Source organism: Oncorhynchus masou, chromosome 29, assembly GCF_036934945.1.
Source record: "Oncorhynchus masou masou isolate Uvic2021 chromosome 29, UVic_Omas_1.1, whole genome shotgun sequence".
In the NCBI taxonomy this organism is placed as follows: domain Eukaryota; kingdom Metazoa; phylum Chordata; class Actinopteri; order Salmoniformes; family Salmonidae; genus Oncorhynchus; species Oncorhynchus masou.
Window position 1 is genome coordinate 66863435 of NC_088240.1, and position 10435 is coordinate 66873869.

The following is a 10435-nucleotide window of genomic DNA, read 5'->3' on the forward strand; positions in this document are numbered from 1 at the left end:
AGCTTGCTAAAAATTGCCCTTTTCTGGAATTAGCCATGGATGGAGAAAGGGATTAGGACTTGTGGTTTTACTTAATTCTCCATACTAGCCAATGATTATAACGACAATTTTGATCTAACCATTAATTAATACATTGTTGTGCCCCTGCCCTGAGAGGATGGAAGTTCAATATGTAGCTTGATGTAGAAGACTAACGTTAACTAGCTAACGTTGCCCATGAATGGTAGTTAGGCTAGCGAGCAAGCATTTTAGCCAGGTAGCCTAGAAAAACAACAAAAATAAAAGCATGTAGCGTACGACAGAGTGATAGACCGTTTTGCCAGCATGAAAGAGAGGAGGATGGCATTGGTGTTTCTCTACAAGTCGGTGAGTCAACATGTTTTTCTACTTGCACGAACGCGCACACACAGAAATCAGAACCATGGACAGCCACATCATATTTAGTTTACGGTGTTAATTGGACTAAATTGTTTTTTAAAATCTTTTAGTTGTCACTATATTAGACTAAGCAGAGGTGATTTGATGATGTTGAAATGTTGAAATGGTGCTGGAATAGTGGAGGCAGCTCCTGTTTTCTTTGCGACTTGCTCTGCGACTCTCTGTGGTTCTAAATCAATAGTTGTTCGGTGGTCCAAAAATGTCAGAAACATTAACTTGCTTGACCATGCTGTAGGTTATGTAACTGTCTGTTACTGTACATGCAATATGTTTTGTGGACTTCACTGGACAGAGGTTGCTTTCTGGTTTTGTGATAAAACAAAGGTGTGGTTGAATTTATTCTGACACTGTGTCTTCTTATTGTCTCAGCCTTTAGGCCTATATATATCACAGTCACAAAACCACTTAATAGGCAAGTCAGTTAAGAACAAATTCTTATTTTCAATGACGGCCAGTGGGTTAACTAGGAACAGTGGGTTAACTGCCTGTTCAGGGGCAGAAAGACAGATTTTATACCTTGTCAGCTCGGGGATTTGAACTTGCAACCTTTCGGTTACTAGTCCAATGCTCTAACCACTAGGCTACACTGCCACACCATATGAATTAACAAGTTATAGAGAAAACAACGCAATTATCGCAACACATAGATTTTAATGGCATTTTTTGGGGGGGTGCTTTATTTATTTTTTACTTATCTATTTTTACACTTATTTTTCTTAACTGCATTGTTGGTTAAGGGTTTGTAAGTAAGCATTTCACTGTAAGGTCTACACCTGTTGTATTCGGAGCATGTAACAAATACAATACAATTTGATTTGATTTGAGAGAGAATAAAGTAGACGGCGCAGATCAAAAGTCTGATATATGTCCGGATGACGCAAATATGCCCAAATATGGGCATGTACATCCAAATATACATCCTGTTCATGTTGTCACGTGTTGGAGGATGTGTTATTTTTTGGATATATTGCATCTATTCCTTTGAAGTTGTCATGATGATTGATGTGTAAGGACCTGGTTGAACTGGGGGGGATGTGTTTGAACAGTGGCCAGCTGCGTACATTCCTAAAAAGTAACCGCTATGTCTCTGCGTTTAAAAAGAAACCTGCCCCTCTTGCGAAGCCTAGTTGGGGCTACAGCTAAAGAAAGGAAGGCCATCTTGGGTCACTGTTCTTCAGATCTCATATTATCCCGATGTGAGATTGCTTTGAATCTTCTTAAATGTTATTACCCAGTTTGTTTTGTGCATTACTTCATACACATGGTAGAACTATTGGAATATGAATTGCTGGGTATTCACCATCCACCCGACCTACGGCAGAAGGCAGAACAATGGTCTAGCCTCTTCGGTGAGGCGCCGGGTAGCCTGGGAGTCCTACTGGAGAGAAGGAATTGAAGACGCAGATGGAGGAAGACTTGAGGTAGATGTGGAGGGGTCTTAGTGAGATTGAGATGCCGGGCAACCCGTCCTCCATTACCGAGCATATTAATCATTAGTGAATAAACTTGACGAACTCAGAGCAAGGATCTCCTTCCAGAGAGACATCGGATTCTGCAACACTGTTTTTCTGAGACTTGGCATTCCTCTGACATTCAAACGGATTATATAAAACCAGCGGGTTTTATGTAATACAACTTTAGGTATTTGTTAACGTAAATAATCAATAAAATTGAAGACATGAGGATCTGTGTTCAATACAGGAGGAAAACAAAGATGGCCGTACTTCTTCATTACATAAAGGAAAAACCTCACTCAATTTCTAAAGACTGTTGACATCCAGTGAAAGTAGTAGGAACTGCAAGACGGTCCCTTAGAAATCTGGATTCCCAATTAAATCTTATTTAAAAGAGAGTGACCTCAATTTTTTTTTAATGGCTTGTCCTCGGGGTTTCACCTGCTAATTAAGTTTTGTTATACTCACAGACATGATTCAAACAGTTGTAGAAACTTCAGAGTGTTTTCTATCCAAATCTGCTAATAATATGCATATCTTATCCTCTGGGGATGAGTAACAGGCAGTTGAATTTTGGCATGCATTTCATCCGGACGTGAAAATACTGCCCCCTGTCACCAAGAAGTTAAAGGGGCAGTGTTGCATTTTGAGACAGGCTTGAATAAAACTAAGTAGACCAATCTGAGAAGAATAATGCATTTTATTTTGTAAAGCTGTTTTTTGCATCAAACAACACAAAAGCATTTTCAGTCACCTTTTTGTCTGGAGGTCTGGATAGACAGGTTAATGTCAAGCCCTGCATGTTTTTTCAAAAGTCTAATGGAATCTAGGCCTACATTGAACACCACACATTGGCTTATACTGTAGGCTGAATGATAGAACAGCTATTTCCTTGTTAAAATGTTATGGGATGCATTTTCTACATTGTTTTTGATGATAGACCACTCTGGTAGGCCTACATTATGACCAAATAGCCACAGAGCACTGTTAAAACTGAAACTTAAAGCAGGTACAGCCTCAGTGTTCACAGTAAACCAGCCCTGGAAGTTGCACAGAATGTTCACAACGTTTAAGTTTGCGCTCAGCAGACCTGAAATTTGCTCAGTTTGAGGGAACAGTGATTATGATATGAAGGAAATGTATTTCAGAAGAACAGAATATTTTTTGGCCTACCCTTGGCACATGTTATCTGGCTATGCTCTATGCCATAGGCTGTAGGCTTGTTCATTTAGCTGACAACATATGCTTATAAATTCAATTATTTTATTTTATCAGATTTTATAGAAAGTATATAATTCAATTTAGCTGAATAAAATAGAAAGGATATTTTCCCCATTAGCCTACCGAGTGAGTGCCCATATGAAGTGGCTATGTTGAGCGTCAAATTATACTTTTAAACAGGTCCTATATGATAGATTTAGAGTTACTTGGCAACTTTAATCGTGAATGATACAAACCTTAGAATCAAAACATATATGGGTTGCATGGTGCAACTATAAGCTATTGATGATTTGAGAAACAAAAAAATTGTGCTCTGTTCCTTGCCTCAGGTTGCACAGCTGTTCCTTCCTGAGTGATTTTATTGGGCGGTATGCAAATTGGAGTGGGTCTAGGGTTTCTGGGATAATGGTGTTGATGTGAGCCATGACCAGCCTTTCATGGCTATAGACGTGAGTGCTACCGGTCGGTAGTCATTTAGGCAGGTTACCTTAATGTTCTTGGGCACAGGGACTATGGTGGTCTGCTTGAAACATGCTGGTATTACAGACTCAGTCAGGGAGAGGTTGAAAATGTCAGTGAAGCTTCCCGGGTGGCGCAGTGGTTAAGGGCTCTGTCGTAACCGGCCGCGTCTGGGAGGTCTGTGGGGTCCGTGGGGCACAATTGGCCTAGCGTCGTCTGAGTTAGGGAGGGTTTGGCCGGTAGGGAAATCCTTGTCTCGTCACACACCAGCAACTCCCACGCAGTGCGTGCTAACCAAGGTTGCCAGGTTGGTTCCTCTGACACATTGGTGCAGCTGGCTTCCGGGTTGGATGGCGCTGTGTTAAGAAGCAGTGCGGCTTGGTTGGGTTGTGTATCAGAGGACGCATGACTTTCAGCAGTCTCTCCCGAGCCTGTACGGGAGTTGTAGCGATGAGACAAGATAGTAGCTACTAAACATTTGGATACCATGAAATTGGGGAGAAAAATGGGTTCAATAAATGAAATGTCAGTGGTCAGCAGTTGGTCAGCGCATGCTTGGGGAACACGTCCTGGTAATCCATGCGGCCTTGTGAATGTTGACCTGTTTAAAAGTCTTACACACATTGTTTGCGGAGAGCGTGATCACACTGTCATCTGGAACAGCTGATTCTTTCATGCATATTTCAGTGAAGCAAGCATAAAACTAATTTAGCTTGTCTGGTAGGTGTGATTCCCTTTGTAGTCTGTAATAGTTTGCGAGCCCTACCACATCCAACGAGCTTCGAAGCAGGTGTAGTACGATCCGATCTAAGTCCTGTATTGATGCTTTGCCTGTTTGATGGTTCGTCGGAGGGCATAGTGGGATTTTTCTATAAGCTTCCAGGTTAGAGTCTTCTCCTAGAAAGCGGCAGCTCTACCCTTTAGCTCAGTGCGTATGTTGCCTGTAATCCATGGCTTCTGATTGGGGTATGTACTTACTATGGGGATGACGTCATCGATGCACTTACTGATGAAGCCAGTGATTGATGTGGTGTACTCCTCAATGTCATCGGAAGAATCCCGGAACATATTCCAGTCTGTGCTAGCAAAACAGTCCTGTAGCTTAGAATCTGCTTCATCTGACCGATTTTTTTTATTGACCAAGTCACTGGTACTTCCTGCTTTAATTTGATCTTGTAAGCAGGAATCAGGAGGATAGAATTATGGTCAGATTTTCATAATGGAGGGCGAGGGAGAGCTTTGTACACATCTCTGTGTGTAGAGTAAAGGTAGTCTAGAGTTTTTTCCCTCCGGTTGAACATTTGACATGCTCATAGAAATGAGGTAAAACGGATTTAAGTTTCCCTGCATTAAAGTCCCCGGCCACTAGGAGCGCCGCCTCTGGATGAGAGTTTCCTGTTTGCTTATGGCGGTAAACAGCTCATTGAGTGTTGTCTTAGTGCCAGCATCGGTGTGTGGTGGTAAATAGACAGCTACTAATAATACAGATGAAAACTCTCTAGGTACATAGTGTGGTCTACAGCTTATCATGAGATACTCTACCTCAGGCAAGCAAAACCTTGAGACTTCCTTAGATATCATGCACCAGCTGTTGTTTACAAATATACATAGACCGCCAACCCTTGTCTTACCAGATGCTGCTGTTCTATCCTGCCGAAACAGTGTAGATCTTTGACATTATGGGGTATTGTGTGTAGGCCAGTGAGAGAAAACATAAATGTAATACATTAAATTCAGGCTGTAACTCAACAAAATGTGGAAAAAGTAAAGGGGTGTGAATACTTTCTGAAGGCAGTATATATATACTGTGTATACAAAAGTATGTGGACACCCCTTAAAATTAGTGTATTCGGCTATTTCAGCCACACCCATTGCTAACAGTCATATAAAATCACCACACAGCCATGCAATCTCCTTACACAAACATTGACGGTAGAATGGCATTACTGAAGAGCTCAGTGACTTTCAAAGTGGGACCGTCATAGGATGCCATCTTTCCAAGAAGTCAGTTCATCAAATTTCTGCCCATCTAGAGCTGCCCGGTCACCTGTAAGTGCTGTTATTGTGAAGTGGAAATGTCTAGGAGTAACAATGGCTCAGACGCGACGTGGTAGGCCACACAAGCTTACAGAACGGGACAGCTGAATGCTGAAGTGCTTAGTGCGTAAAAATCATCTGTCCTCAGTTGCAACACTCACAACGGAGTTTCAATCTGCCTATGGAAGCACCAAACTACTTCTGCAAGCTTTATGAAATAGGTTTCCATGGCCGAGCAGCCGCATACCAGCCTTAGATCACCACGCTCCATGCCAAGCATCGGTTGGAGTCGCGTAAAGCTCGCCGCCGTTGGACTCTGGAGCAGTGGAAACGCATTCTCTGGAAGTGATGAATCCCACTTTACCATCTGGCAGTTCGACGGATGAATCTGGGTATGGCGGATGCCAGGAGAATGCTACCTGCCCCTATGCATAGTGGCAACTGTAAAGTTTGGTGGAGGAGGAATAATGGTCTGGGGCTGTTTTTCACGGTTCGGTATAGGCCCCTAAGTTCCAGTGAAGGGAAATCTTAACGCTGGAATCTTGACATTTCAACTTTGTGGCCCATTCCTGTTTCAGCATGACAATGCCCCTTTGCACAAAGCAAGCTCCATACAGAAATGGTTTGTCGATATCGGTGTGGACTGGCCTGCACAGAGCCCTGACCTCAACCCCATTGAACACCTTTGGGTGGAGTTGGAACACTGACAGCGAGCCAGGCCTAATCGGCCAACATCACTGCCCGACCTCACTAGTGCTCTTGTGGCTGAATGGAAGCAAGTCCCCGCAACAATGTTCCATCGTAGTGGAAAGCCTGCCCAGAAGAGTGGGGGCTGTTAATGCAGCAAAGGGGGTACTAACTCCATATTAATGCCCATAATTTTGGAATGAGATGTTAGACGACCAGGTGTCCACAAACCTTTGGTCATGTAGTGTATATAGACTTGAATCTATCAGCCAATTGGTTTCATGGGCATGGCTTGAAATGTGATGCGTGTACATGTCTTGGCATCTGAAGGTCCATTCTGCAGGCTCCAAGCAGACAAGGTATTGAAGCATTTTAACCACCTCAGCTCCAGGGACCAGACTGTTCATGTACATATAACCAAATTTACATTATATCAATATACAAATCAACATATAAAAACAACCATATAGCTCTCACATTTACGGGTACTCTACGTTGGCCACTGGGTAATAATTCTTCCTCAGGTTGTTACTGAGGTCCACCAACACCTGCAAATCAACAGGGCATCAAATACACTGATTCATACAATATATTGTCCAAATAAACTGGAATATACATTATATTGACTAAATACACAAGCATTTCTCTACACTCTCAATAACATCTGCTTACCTTGTGTGTGTGACCAATACATTTGTTATTTGAAATACACTGGAACATAGAATATATTGGCTAAATACTGGCAAAACAGACATTCAAACATATTGCAAAAGTAATAAAACATACAGTATATGCTACTTTTCCCTTTTTGCTGATTTAGCTGAAGGAAGTCGTAGTGTTGTCTCTGGACAGCGATGAAGATCAGAAGCGTTGACTGGGCAGCTGCAGCTGCAGCATGGCCCAGGACCTGCATATACATCATCAACATAGTGATACACACACAAACACACATACAGTATATTCATAAATACTCCTTCAAACATAAACAAATACATTGAAATACATTTACAACACAGTAAAAACACATCATCAGATCTATTTTATTATGTACCTGTGCTCCGTGGGGTAGGAGGCTGCTGTGGGGCCGAACACCACCCCGTACCCCGCCTGTAGCAGGCCCAGAGAGCACCACAGGTCTCCCGTCACAAACACACACACCCTCTCACACTCAGGTGGGGCAGGCACAGCCTCCCTCATCGGAGACAGGGATACACACTCACTCTTCTCCTCACTCCTCTCCTGACCCGTCATGCCTGAACAGAGACAGGCAAATACCTCCTCGAGTCGTAGATAGTCAACAGAAAGTGTCAGAAAGACCAAAGAATTAAAATACCTTCCTGAAGTTGCAATCACAAAAAAAAGTACATTCACATAAATGGAGCTCGCAGGATGAACGTCCCTTTCACTTCGCTAAGTTCTTAAACAGACACCTCCTCTAGACGGAGTTACTGTCCAGATGGAGCACTGTCAATCAATGCTAGGACAGCTTGCTGTAGTTCAAATCCTGCAATGAAATGGTTTCTGCATTTCTTACATGTCCCAAAACAATAATATTCAGAGTTGGAGCAGCTCCTCTGAGTTATCCCAGATGAAAGTTTGACTGAGACACTACTCACTGAGTCTCTATTTGTGTCTGGGCATGCTCCTGTTGTGAGGAGGGAAGGGAGTAGTCTCTCTGCCAAGCTGGAAACTCAGTTGGAAGAGGAGGGTTTTTGCGTGTGTGTGTGTATGCAACAATAAGCTTGTAACCACAAAAAAATCACAGTATGTGAAATACCTGAAGAACTGTGTCACATCACCATGAACAGTGTCTTGAAGCACTGGTTTCATGAAAGCAAGAAAAATCTAAATGCTTGAGGTGGGGTCAGAGCACAGTGGAATTAATGAACCCAAGCTTTAGACTGGGCTTAGTTTACAGTAAGCTAGTAGCGGTGCATGGGTAAAAATCACTGGGGAAGCTAAAACATTGCCATTTTACAACCTATGTGTTGTGATAATTGGGTTTTGCTCTACAACCGGTTAGTTCATATGCCTTGGGACCTTGATATACAGGCATAAGTCTGAGACAATATGAAGACACAGTGGCAGAATAAATTGAACCAGACCTTTTTTTCATTACAAAACCGAAGAGCAACCTCTGTCTGGTGAAGTCCACAAAACATATTGCATGTAACAAACAGTTACATGACCAACAGCATGGTCAAGCAGGGTAATGTTTCGATGCACCTGCGATAACCTCTGCAAAATATGTGAACGCAGCCAAGAAATTTTGATTTGAGCTCTCTCTGTGTGTGCGTGTTTGTGATCAGTGTGTGTGTGGGAACGACATAAACAACCCTCCCATACACATCATGAACCACACAAAGACAGACACACAAAGACACACTGCTACCCAACCACCCACAGTATACCACAGAGAGCAATCACAGGTCAGCAGAACTGTGGTTCACCTTAACCCAAACACAGCAATTATGGTGTTCTATGAACACAGGAAGAGGAGCTTTCAGAGGTGGAATTGAGTAATGATGTTAAACCTTGACCTATAAGTCCTATATAATAATATTTTGTGTATTTGAAGAATTAAAGAGAGAGAGAGAAATAGCTAGAGGGAGAAAGAGAGGCTAGGTCTTACATTAGCCTGTAATTTGTGGGTTTTCTTCTGGAACCCATGTCAAACCCACTCACCAGCAGTCATTATCTCATAAGACGGGAGGGGAAAATACAGATACACACACACAAACAAACTGATAATGGGGCACAGCGCCGGCATAGTTACTGGCCTTCTGATTGGTCTGTCTCCTTACCAGCAAAGTGTCTGCTACCTGGCAACTAACAATATGCATCCACTTCCTCCCATAATAACAAGGTTCTTCAGTTTTGGCTTTGACCGCTATTGGAATTTGCAAGTTTTTGTAGTTAGCTGATTAATGTAGTTAATCAGACTTAGGTTGATCAGGCTTATTATTGTTTGGTATTAGCTAAGGACCAGACAGAGGCCGTGTTGATGTTACTGAGTGGGGCACAAGACAAGAAAAAACTGTTTTCAGTTGTTTTTTTCTGTATCTCGTCATTTACAGCTGGCCTGTCAGCAGTGCGTGTGACCTGAACTGCTCTCTACCCCACACAGACCCTTATTACGAACCACCAGTTCAATGACCCTCCAGTCTCAGCCCCAGCCCCAGTCCATAACCATAAAAAGCACAAACAGGAGTCAACACCCTGAGTTCCCAGGACCAGCATGGGAGACCACTGACTGAGGTCCCAAAACAGGAAATTCTCAGATTAAGTTAAAGGGCACTGCAGTGAAAGTGTGCCCTTTGTTTCCCCATTGGGCTGTTGATTATTGTTTCCATGTCTGTTGGTCGTGTGAGTACCTATGCGTAGTCTCAGCCTGTGCTGCGTGTTTTGTGCTTTGTGTACTACGGGTCCTGGAGTTCCGGACTATAGCGGCTTTCACCGGATGGAACGAGTTGGCTCTGGTCACCGTTATCCGCAACGGACTGCGGGAGGAGGTACAGCTGGAGTTAGCCTGCCGTGATGACAAACTGTCACTCGACCATCTCATCAGCATGGCGATCCGGCTGGACAATCTCCTGCGGTCTTGATGTAAACCTGCGCAGAATCCAGAGCCCATGGCTACACCTGCTCCATGGCCAGAGCCGATGGAGGTGGTCTTGGCACGTTTTCCCGAGACAGAGCTCAGGAGAAGGAGGAATCTGGGCATCTGCTTCTATTGTGGGGAAAGGGGTAATTTCTCCCCGACCTGCTCTCAATCCCCTATGAGCCGAGGAAGTGACAAGCCAGGGAATTCTCCTGCGCTAACCCAGGTAGGAGGCAAGGTCTCCTCTCCTTGTCTGTCAAATCAACCAGTGTGTTTTCCCGTTAAATTCCATGAGTACTCTCGCCCTTCACTCCAGTTAGGTCTGATTGATTCCGGAGCTGCTGGGAATTTTTTAGATAGCGCACTGGCCACTGAATTACACATCCCTTTGGTTCCCCTAAAGTCACCCATTCCGGTTTGAGCCCTGGATAATGGTCCAATATGAACAGGGCTCCTACATCACATTACTGTTCATGTTTCTTTGCTGATCCAGGATACTCATTCAGAACAGATCTCCTGGTTAAGTTTGCATAACCCA

General features: G+C 43.4%; 1 pseudogene; it reads right to left on the bottom strand.

Annotated features, from left to right (window-relative positions):
• Nucleotides 1–7547, bottom strand: part of LOC135519703 (metalloreductase STEAP4-like) — a 51607-nt pseudogene extending 44060 nt beyond the window's left edge.
• Between the last annotated feature and the right edge of the window lie 2888 nt (nt 7548–10435).